A 12,107-nucleotide genomic window follows, 5' to 3' on the forward strand; every position below is an offset into this window, starting at 1 on the left:
TTTGTATTTTTATAGTGATCAAAGGATTACTAAACACTTCAAGCAGAAACAGGTATTTATTATCTGTCTAACCAGATGACATAAAGACAAAGAAGTGGGAAAAATAATGTTTTTCCTCTGTCTGTCCTATTTTTAATGAATTTAACATACAATGAGGCAAAATATAAAATATCATTTAAGTTGTTTCTTCCTCTTCTTTTTTGCCACTTCCCTATTCGAGGTCGGTGAGTTTTATAGCCTTCTTCCAAGACTCATGCTCATGTCATGTAAATTGGTCTGTCTAATGTCCGCTGATATCTGGTCCATGTACCAAGCCTTTGGTCTCTCCTTTGGTCATTTTCCATCCATGATCCTTGCAAGAGCCATACTACCAATATACCTCTCATGTTTCCACTGAACATGTCTGTACTATTGTAGTCTAGCCTCCCTCAACTTGTGTTCAGTTGAGGCATTCTGCATTAGGTACCTCACATCCTTTTTTCATTTCCTGTCAGAGTGTTGAACCATTTGATCATCTCAGCATCTTCATTTATGTAGTGGAGAGCATACTGATTTCTTTTCTTGTGGCGAGATGACTCTCTATTCCATACTTTAGGATGGGTTAAATTACAGTTCTATATACTGTACCTTTTAACTTTATTGACATCTTTTTATCGCAGACAACTGGGGTCAGCTCAAGCCACTTGCACCAAGCAATTTGGTATGATGCCAGGCATCACTCAGAAAGGCACCATTATCAGCAACTATTGATCCTAGTTATTTACATTATTTCAGACTTCTAAGCTCTCTGCCCGTAATATCCTTTATGATGAGTACTCCTCCCTCAAGATAACAAAGCCGTAGTCTTACTGATGCTCACTTACTGATGCTCACTGGCCCAAAACTTTGTTGCCCACTTTTCAAAGTTGGTTTGCAAAGTCTCACAATCTTCAGCGCTTATTTCTTAAGGGTACATCTACACTGCAAAAAACTCCTGCACAGCAGCAGCTCAGAGTCTGGGTCAGCTGACTCAGGCTCCCAGGGGCTACGAATAGCAGGGTAGATGTTCCCACTCAAACTGGAGAAAGGGCTCTGAGGCCCTTCTGCCTTGTTGAGTTTGAGTGTGGGCTGCAACCCACTGTTGTTTTAAGCCCGTAGTGCAATTTCAGTGGGCCAGAGTCAGGTGACCCAGGCTCTGAGACTTGCTGAGACACATTTTTTTTTCAGTGTAGACATACTCTAAGTCTTCAGCAAATCACACATTCCAAGGTGGCTCCCTTCGTATATTCTCACTTAACACACCCAGAACAACGGCAAACAAAACAGAGTTCCGGGCTGAGCCCTGATAAAGGCCAATGTTTCCTGGAAATTCTTTGCTGTGAGCCCCATTTGAGTTTGACTATAGTAATCACTCCATCATCCATATCCTGGATAAGACAGCCATATCCCTCTGGCACACCTCTCCTTCACAATCTTCAACAAAGTAATTTCTTGGTACATAATTGTACGACTTCTCCAAATCCACAAGGACCATACCCAGTTACCTTCTCTTTTCTCTGAACTTTTCCATGAGGATTCTTAGAACAAATATGACATCAGTTGTACTCCGTCCCAGCATAAATCAATGCTGACCCTTCCAAATTTCCACTGTTCCACACAGATGTTTTTCAATAATCTTCTCCTGTGCTTTCATAGGATCTGATGTCATCTTAATTGGGCAATAATTACCACACACTGCAGTATCTCCTTTATGTTTAAAAATGTGGACCACAGAGGTTTTATGCCATTCATGTGACATTTTTTCTTTTTTAAGTATATCGTTGAACAGACTTGTAAAATACTTGATGCTTTCGTTTCCCAATAACTTTAATATCCTCCAATACTTCATCCAGCCTAGGTGCTTTCTCCTTTTTCATTTTCCTAAGTGCCTCTACAATCTCTTCCTCTTTTATATAACCTATTAAGGTCCTGTTCATTTAAGTTGTTTAATTTCACAGATATCGAATATTAAGCATTATATAAATTTAGAATTACCTAATTATGGGAGAGTGCTGCTTCTACTGATGTCATTAAGAAAACTCATTGACTTCAATGAGAGTTGGATCAGGACTTTAATGTATTTTCTGCTACTTCTGTGTCTATGACCAGTTTATGAATATTGGTACCTCTGAGCCCATGAATGGCTTTTTGAGCTCTTTCAGGATCTATGATAAAAACTAACTTATCAAGTTAATACAAAAATAGGCTTTTTATCTGCAATATGAAGATCAGTAGAACTGAAATTAGTGTCTTGTTGGTTAATAAGAAGTTTAAACCACTGTGATTATGGAATAATAAATGTACAAATCTAACTTTTGAAAGCCATATTTGTTGCTCTCTGATCCATATGCCCAGACAAGGGAAGAAAATATCAAGGAGGAAGTTATTCTTTTTTATCAATGTAAATTAATAATCCCAGAGGGGTTTATGATCCGTAAATCTTCATTGCCTTTGTTGAAACAGGCTTGTTAAATTTCAGTCCAAGCCACAGCTCAAGCTGAATAAAGCCTTTGAAGTAGCTCTTACTTGGACTGAAGCCACTGGGAACAATGCAAGAAATTTGACTGCTGAGTAATAGGAGAAATTCCTTTCCCCTGTGGCAGAGTACAGCTCCCAAAGCAGCATTTCCAGTCTCCCTGTCAGCCTGGAGACCTGCATAGGAATCCAGCTCAAGTCTCATGCATGGCAGACCAATCTGTTTCCTAGCTGAATTTTGTTTTTTCTTCGTTGGTCATATACACTGGTCTATTTATATAAATAAGTGATTCAGAGGTAGGCTTCTGACATAGAAGTTTTTAAATAATAATCACATTTAAAAAACTTCAAGTTTAAAAGTTCTCAGTTCACAGACTTTGGGTCAGCATTTCTGTTACTACTATCAAACATATTTTTTGTATATCAATGTCTGTTTGGGATTTGGGGAAAAATTGGTACAATAATTTGAAGATAATGGATGTAATTGCAATATTAACATTGGCTAAAATTTTGAAGTGGCAGTATTAGATTTTAGGCAGTATTAAATGTGAGACATCTCTGTGAGGAGAGACTGTAGAAGAGTGGTAAACGAAAGTAAAATACCAAGGGCTTGTAAGCCCCAAAGAGCTAAAACACTTATGAGTCTGAATGTCACAAAAAGATAACTTTACTGGACTATTTGTACCTGTAGATGAGCGCTTCGTTGCTCACGGTACAGCCCTTTTATTTCCCAGTATTTTCCCACCACCACATATATACAGCTATATACAATTCAATACCAGTCAGGTAGCCCCTTAGGGATCAGCTTGCTCTTCCAGCAGCTGGGAGCAACAGGCTCTCACTCCTCACTTTCCTGTTCCCCCCTCCTACTTCCTTCCTGCTAGCTTTATAGGCCTTCCTCTCAGCAGGCTCACAGGTGATTGCTCTCAGGCTCCTTTAATGAGCAGGTTCTGAGCTAACAGGGGCTGGTTCAGTGCCTCTTAAACCAGCACCCTGTTACAGTGCCAAAGACACATTCAGAAATATAGGCATGTCTAATTTTAAAGAAGAATGTAACTTTCCAAAGATAGAGAGTTTTCAGCCCTACACATTATTCACATACTATTATTGAAAACAAGTGAAACTGTTCTACATTTCATGGGCATGAGTTAGTTCATATGCTTGCTGAAATAAACAATGCACAGGAGCCTCCTTCTATACATAATCCATAGGGATCTCTTTGCCTACTGGTATATTCCACACATTTCAGCTAACTCAGCAAACTGAATGTAAAATGCAGCACCCAGGGACACTTGCTAGATAATTTTGGCTCCATAAAGCTATGAATGGATTACACTTATTCATAGATGTGGTTTTCCCTTCTCTGCAGATGTAATATCAAAAATACCCTACTTTTAATAAATCATCCATGTATAATTCCTTGTAAGTAATATAAGATGGACATACTCTTCATTTTATTTACTGTTTCTTAACACCAAGTGTGAGAGAAAAGACGGAAAGGAAAATTGCGTATAAAAAGTTAGATTGGACTGCAGCATTGTGTGACATGTTTCTCATCAAATGTAGGGGAACACATCATGCTCTGATTTATCCACTGAGGTAGCATGTGACATCTGTAAAGCCAGTTTGTGACATGCTTTTTTAATTTCACAGAGAGGCATTGCTACAAGCTATGAAATGCTTCTGCCAGTACTGCAAAAATATGCCAGTACATATTTATAAGGTCTGTAATATTGCAGACAAAAGTAATCTAATTTGTGATTGTGGCAGTCACAAATGGACATGAGCAAGGGAGGAAGTAATAGATCCCACCTCTGGCAATAGTGATGTAACCACTCAATCAGCTCCTTCTCAGAAAAGGAGAGAGAGAAACAGGCAACGTCCATGCTTACTTTTAGTCACTGAAGATCTGGGGTCAAGAAAGTTGCTTTGGATTCCACTGCCCCAGCACAAACAACACAATGCAGAAGAGACAGTTTGCTAGACCTCATCTCTGCCCCTGCTTAACTGTTCAGTCATTTCGGCTAGCCCGTGGAGGGGTGCTATATTAAAAGCCTCAGCTGTCTTGCTGTGACCATGAGGAGGGTCATAAAAATTATCAGAGGATCACAATTGTATTACAGTCTCAAGCAAAGAAAATATCACACCCTTACTGTATAAGGTCAAGTATCCTTTGATAAGCTCTTAAACACACAAATAAATGATATATGTTTGTTAGCATTGATCCATTTTTAGCCTTACTTTTATAATAAATGAAGGGTGTCATCAGCATTTTTTATTTTGGATACAGATTTGACACCCTGAAAAGGATGAGAAAAACAGATAGATGAAGATGTGGTGTAGAAAATTCAATAGGGGAACATGGGGCAACAAAGAGAGGATAGAAAGAGGCCACATACAAGGGATTAGAAGATTGGATTGGAGCCAAAATATATTTCCAGATTAGGGGAGTAGATCCAACGAACAACTCCTTGGAAGCGAGATAGTGGGGAGAGGGGAGGGGGATATTAAAGAATATAAATAAATACAAATTGCTTTGGTTTTGAGTAGAGAATGAACGTGAATTTCTTTTAGCAACTGGTGTAGTTAACTATCGTCAGCAATTGGATCTGTAGCCAAGAAAGAACTCAGAGGAAAACATACTCCAATCCCTCAAAAAAAATGTTGATTCTTCAGGTGATGGTCCCTATGTGTATTCCACTTTAGACAGGCATATGCTTGAGGCTGGAAGGTTTTTGCTAGCAGCATCTGTTTGTCCACACTTATACCCTTCTCCTCCTTGTGCTCTGAACAGAGGGCATAAGGGACAGTGCAGACTAACTGCCTCTCCAGTTCCTTTCTACCACCTGTAGTCTGAGATGGAACCTCTTCAGCATCTGCAGCATTAGTAATCATTCTTCAAACTTGTAATTATGTATGAATAGTTTTTAGCTAAATACATTTTAGACAGTGTAGTTTATAATTAGTGTAGTTTTAGTGGTTCAAAACTTCAGAGTCTTCCCCTTAGCCAACATCTCCCCCATCCCTTAGAGGCATCTGCTATGCCCAAGGATCCTGGAGTTCAATCGGTCTGCCTTTGGGCCTTTCTGATCAGTGATGACCACTATAAATGCCTCTGCTGTTGTCTCTAGAAAACCCACATCCCCTCGAAGTGGAGCATTTGCGGATCCATTCCAAGCAGAATCTGCCAGGCCTGTGAGTATAGGCTATGGTCAGCTATGGGCTGAACTATTCAAATTATTTGAGGGAGTCAATAAACATGTGGACAAGGGTGATTCAGTGGATATAGTGTACTTGAACTTTCAGAAAGACTTTGACAAAGTCCCTGAAGAAAGACTCTTAAGCAAAATAGGCAAGTCATGGATCAGTAACTGGTTAAAAGATAGAAAACAGAGGGTAGGAATAAATAGTCAGTTTTCAGAATAGAAAGAAGTAAATATTGGTGTCTCCCAAGAGTCTACTGGAACCAGTGCTATTCAACATATTCATAACTGATCTGGAAAAAGGGGTAAACAGTGAGGTGGCAAAGCTTGCAGATGATACAAAATTATTCAAGATAGTTAAGTCCAAAGCAGACTCTGAAGAGTTACAAAGTGATGTCACAAAACTGTGTGATTGGGCAACAAAATGGAAGATGAAATTCAGTGTGGTAAATGCAAACTAATACATTTGGAAAACATAATCTTAATTATACATACAAAATTATCTAAATTAGATGTTTCCACTCAGGAAAGAGATATTGAAGTAAAAAAACCTAACAGAATGTTAGGAACCATTAGGAGTGGGATAGATAAGACACAAAATATCATAATACCATTATGTAAACCTGTGTACACCCACCATCTTGAATACTGCATGCAGCTATGGTCATCCCATCTCAAAAAAGATATATTAGAACTGGAAAAGGTATGGGTATGGGTATGAAACAGCTTCTATATGAGGAGAGATTAATAAGACTGGGACTATTCACAAAAGAACCACAGGTCACCCAATTGAATTAATAGGCAGTGGGTTTAAAACAAAAGGAAGCATTTCTTCATACAACGCACAGTCAACCTGTGGAACTCATTGCTGGGGGATGTTGCAAAGGGCAAAACTGTAAATGGATTTTTAAAAGAACTAGAAAAGTTCATAAAAGATAGCTCCATCAATGGCTGCTAGCCAAGACAGTCAGGGATGTAACCATGTGGTCTGAATGTCCTTAAGCCTCTAGCTGCCAGATGCTGAGTCTGGACAATAGGGGATGGATCACTTGAGGATTGCCCTGTTCTGTTCACTTCCTTTGAAGCATCTGGCATTGGCAACTGTTGAAAGACAGGATAGTGAGCTAGTTGGACCATTGGTCTGCCCACTATGGGCATTCTTATGGTCTTATTGAGGCTCCATTCTGAACCTGGCCCATCAGCCCCTCCTCCATACATCAGACAAAGGCATTGAGAAGCAGCCCTCTGAGTATACTGGTTTCTGGCTCTGAGGTTGATAAGAGAAAAGCAAAACACCTCTCCAAATAGGGACATAAAGAGAGTAGGAAACACTCTTACAAGAAGTGAGAGAAACCCCCCTCTGGATCGTCATCCAAAAAGAGGACCTCTTCTCCTACACCCATCAAGTTGAGTTAGACTCTGTGCCCCGGTGCAGGAGTGTCAGGAGCTTACAAGGAGTATGATGTACTGTTCTCTTGGCTCCAAAGGGAAAGAGCATTCTGAAACTAATGTTAACCACAGGAGTGGGACTGTCCTTGGTACTGACAAGAGAAAAACGACAGCGAAGGCCTTCAATTTCATTAATGCCAACACAGCATGAAAAGGGGTTGTTGGTACTGAAGACTGGAACAATACCGACAGTTCTGTCACCACAGAAAGAAAGAAGTCCAATCCATTCCTTTGTGTCAGGAGATAAATACTCTGCACCTCAGGATGTTGCCATGTACACGGACCTAGGAATTCCTAGGAACTGATCCTTACCAAGGAGGTCCACACATCAGTGGTTTATGGCATGCATATGTATTGTCACCAGTACCATCTACCTGCAGGGGCATAATAAGGCCCCCCAGTACTAATGGGTGCCATGGATTTGAAGCCTCCTCCTCCAACTTGGGATCAGCTGGAGAGCGTCACCTCTCCCATCAAGGTAAGGAGTCAGACCACACAGAGGATCCAGTGTCATGGGCACTGTCCCTCACACCTATGAAGGACTATGCACCTGAGGACCTATGGACCTTTCTCCATGGGAACCGCCCAATTTCAATTTCACCCGTCACACTGGCCTTATTGAGTTCTAGGGGCTCCATACATGCAACATCCCAAATCCTTATGATCCCACTTGGAATCTAGACTATCCTCCTTTCTCTGAGAAGATCCTACACCTCCACAAGATCTAACAGAGGAAGAGGAGGAGCCAGATCAGGTGGAATCACCAGCTCCACCAGAGTTGTCATCTTCATCCCCATAGAAGGCAGTTGCACCAGACTTGCCATCACTGCCTGATGACTACTGGTGATTTCAAGATCTACTGATCTACACTCAAAATCCTTCTGGAGGAAGTGTAGGACACTCTCCTGATAAACTATTGGACATTCTCCAGACCACTGGTCCCAGTGAAGTGGCACTTCCCTAATTCACTAGTCATCCCAGCTATCACTGAAAAAAGCAGAGAATATCATCCTAGATCTGCACCTTCTGAAAAGAAAGTTAAATGCTTAGACCTCTTTGAGAGAGAGTCTTTTACTTTGGCAGGCTTATACTTCCAGAGTGAACTATGAAGCCTTAATGTTATAATATGATTTTATTAATTATATTAAGTTTACAGAATTCACTAACAAATGCCTCCAAGAGGGTCAGCTGCAATGCCAAGCTCTCACAGAAGAGGATAAAGTGCTAGCCCGATTGGCCCTCCAGTCCTCAGTCAATGCAGCAGATACAGCTTCCTTCTCAGTGGTGATTGCTGTAGTCATGTGTCAGGCATCGTGGCTCTAGTCCTCCAAGGTTCTCAAAAAAGTCCAATCCATAGTGGAAGATCTGCCCTTGGAAGGAAACAATTTGTTTAGTGAAAACACGTATGAGTCACTGCATTCCCTAAAGGACTCAAGGGCCACCTTCACTTGGTGGGCATCTGTACTCTAACATCATAGATAAAATACCAGAAATTTGAGCCCAACAAACAACAACTAGCCCCTCAATCCATCTATTATCAGATAGTTTACAAGCTGCCCCAGAAGCAGCAGAGTGCAGTGTAGCAAACATAATGTTCCCCCGATCATCCTTTCAACCCCAGCCATCCACCAGGAAATACTTTTGACAGGACATTGAGAGCTACAGGTGAGTCCATCTGCCACATCTATTTGTTTGGGACTCCATAACTCAGTTTGGAGGATGCTTAACTTGCTTTTCCCTGACCTGTCTCCTTATAATGACATAAATGGGTCCTGGAAATAAACACCTCTAATTACACCTGTCATGGTACAATTCCCCACTCTGAACCTTAGCGTCCAAAAGATGAGGTACCAGCATGAATTTCTCTAAGCTCAATTACCAGCTTAGAACCTGTAGCGCTGCCACCAACCAGGAATTCCAGTGCCTGGTACACTCTGGTCCCCCCAAAACCTTGCCCGGGGACCCCCAAGACCCAGACCCTCTGGATCTTAACACAAGGAAAGTAAACCCTTTCCCCCACCATTGCCTCTCCCAGGCTTCTCCTCCCTGGGTTACCCTGGAAGATCACTGTGATTCAAACTCCTTGAATCTTAAAACAGAGAGGACAATTCACCTTCCTCCCTCCTTTTCTCTTCCCCTCCCAGATTTTCCCTGAGAGAGACAGTAATTCTAACACAGAGAGAAATTAGCCTCTCTCTCCCCCTTCCCTCCTTTCTCCCCACCAATTCCCTGGTGAATGCAGACCCCGTCCCATGGGGTCTCACCAGAATAAAAAAACAATTAGGTTCTTAAACAAGAAAAGCTTTTAATTAAAGAAAGAAAAAACAATAAAAATTATCTTTGTAAATTTAAGATGGAATATGTACAAGGTCTTTCAGCTATAGACACTGGGAATACCCTCCCAGCCTACGTATTCAAGTACAAATTAAAATCCTTTCAGCAAAATATAAATTTGAACTCCTTCCAGCCAAATGCACATTTGCAAATAAAGAAAACAACCGTAAGCCTAACTCGCTTTATCTACCTAGTACTCACTATTCTGGATCTATAAGAACCGTATCAGGGAGATTGGAGAGAAGCCTGGTTGCACATCTGGTCCCTCTGAGCCCCCAGAGTGAACAACAACCAAAACTAACAGCACAGCACAAAAACTTCCCTCCCTCAAGATTTGAAAGTATCCTGTCTCCTGATTGGTCCTCTGGTCAGGTGACAGCCAGACTAACTGAACTTGTTAACCCTTTCCAGGCAAAAGAGATATGAAGCACTTCTGTTCTATTAACTCTTACTTATCTGTTTATGACAGCTTGGCTCTCCAACACTCCTTCCTCTTAAGGATTCCCTATACATCCGGCCTACCACTTATGTAGAGCTTTTCTGCAACCTTGTGGCTTGGGACCTACTGTTTGGGAAACTCTGCCTTAGGAGGCTTGTTGGTGCCTTAGGAGGTCTGAAAGAGGGAGTCCAATTCCTTCAGGCCTGCGTGTGTATATGTATGAATGTGTCTATTGGGTGCCCTGGAGTAAAGTAAATGAGCCATTGGTGAAGTTTATCAACACCTGAGGATTGTAGAGTCTGGTATGCCATCATAATGTTCCTATTTCAACACTTTCAATAACCTTTTTAAATGTAACTGTCTAAGTCCGTAATTTGGTCTTGTGCCATAACTCAACTAGATCAATCAACTCAATTTTAATCATCTCAGAGATGCTATTCTTAAATCATGAGTTTCCCCCTTGCATGAGGCTATCCACACCACTTAAACCCTTATTGTGAAGCTTAACAGCTGTGGATGGCACTGTGTGGACCTTCCACACAGGGTGATTATCAGACAATGGAGAAAATCTTCTGAAGCTGTTGCAATATATATTTTTTTCAATATGCCATAATGGCAATTTTAATTTATATTTTAAAATGAACTATTAAATTATCTTCATTATGATTTGTTCTGTGCAGTGAGACAGGTGCCCATCCCATTTAGGAAGGGGTTAAAGTGCTCCTCTGGGCACAATCAGCTCCATCCAGGCATACCTGTGAAGCTTGGTAAGCCTAGGGGTGGACAGGTCCTCAAAAGGGAGGATCCGTGCTCCCTGGAGGATGGCACTTTGAAGAACCAGGACTACAACTCAGAGCTCCCCAATCTCTGGAAAAGGGGTTGCTGACCAGCAAAATGACTTGAGAACCTTGGGTTCCCAGATCCTCTCAGGAGAGAGGTGGATGCTTTTCTCTGCCCCCTTTACCACTCCCCCCCGTCTTTGGCTTCCTGAAGTCTTAGGACTCAGCTTATTGTGGGCTGTGAACGTTTATTGACGTTTTCTGTTTGGACTACTATGACTCCCCTCACAAGCGGGCAGACACCCTGAACAGCACAGCTATGCTCTGGACTCCATGACAAAAGCAGCATCCACCCCTCTGCCAAAGACACTAGAGAGGTACAGCCTATTACATTCAACCTGATATAAACATACTTTCCTTGGCATGTGTGTTAGCTATCTAAAAGCTGTGATTGTGTTTACCTCCCTCAGAAGGAAAAATGATGGCTAGTGAAAAGCTATGAATGGTTTCATATTGCATCCCAAAAGCTGGACTATTTGTAAAATAATATCTAAAATTTATAATTAAATAATACTATAGGCTTATTTCAAGGTGAGGACAGGCTGGTAGAGAAGGGAATGATTGTGGCATGTTCACCACCTTTTAGGGCTCTTGGGAGAGTCCTGAATATATAACATGTTAATAAGCTAACGGCATTTAGGATCTTTCATTTAAATTATGCCAAAATCGAAGAATGTTGGACATTAGTGACTTGAGACATGAATTCTAAATACAATTTTTTCTCTGTTATGGATAACCATTATTGGCAATAATTTTTAGATAATGTTTATTGTGGAAAGATCTTCTGACTATGTTTCATGCAAAATGTAAAGCATAATACAATATTACCATTTTAACACTGCACGGTATTAATATTTGATTTGTGTTGCATCTGTCATATGCTGTCGTTGTCAGAGGCACTGAAAGTAAAATGGTCAGTGCAATATACAGTCCTTCCACGGAAGGATGGAATAAGATATAATTGGCAGTCAGAAAGTTAAAAGGGACTTGAGAAGATTTCAAGGAATTTAAAAATTTAATCTGTCAAGGAACATACCCACTTACAGTTTGAAGAAGGCTTGTATTCAAATTAAGATTTAACACAAGTTTGTAGGAGGTGTTTTTTGCAAATAACACTGCTACCTTTCTGTATTTTTCCAGTGGAGCAAATTGACTTTTCATGGGCCCGGTCATGCTTTCAGAAACAATGAATGTCCTGCAAGCACTGCTTGTGGATAGTGAACTCTCCCCAACAAATCTGTGACAATCCCAGAAATAGTAGCATTTAGATACTGTGGTGACCAACACTCTAGAAATTAAATTAAATTAGATTAGATTACATTAGCTAGATAGGACAGGTAGCATCTCAGG

At 40.8% G+C, this 12,107-nt stretch overlaps 1 protein-coding gene across 17 annotated transcripts in view; it reads left to right on the forward strand.

Annotated features, from left to right (window-relative positions):
* Positions 1-12,107, forward strand: part of TENM3 (teneurin transmembrane protein 3) — an 857,073-nt gene that overhangs the window by 682,158 nt on the left and 162,808 nt on the right. The window lies entirely within an intron of this gene.

Source organism: Gopherus flavomarginatus, chromosome 3, assembly GCF_025201925.1.
Source record: "Gopherus flavomarginatus isolate rGopFla2 chromosome 3, rGopFla2.mat.asm, whole genome shotgun sequence".
In the NCBI taxonomy this organism is placed as follows: domain Eukaryota; kingdom Metazoa; phylum Chordata; order Testudines; family Testudinidae; genus Gopherus; species Gopherus flavomarginatus.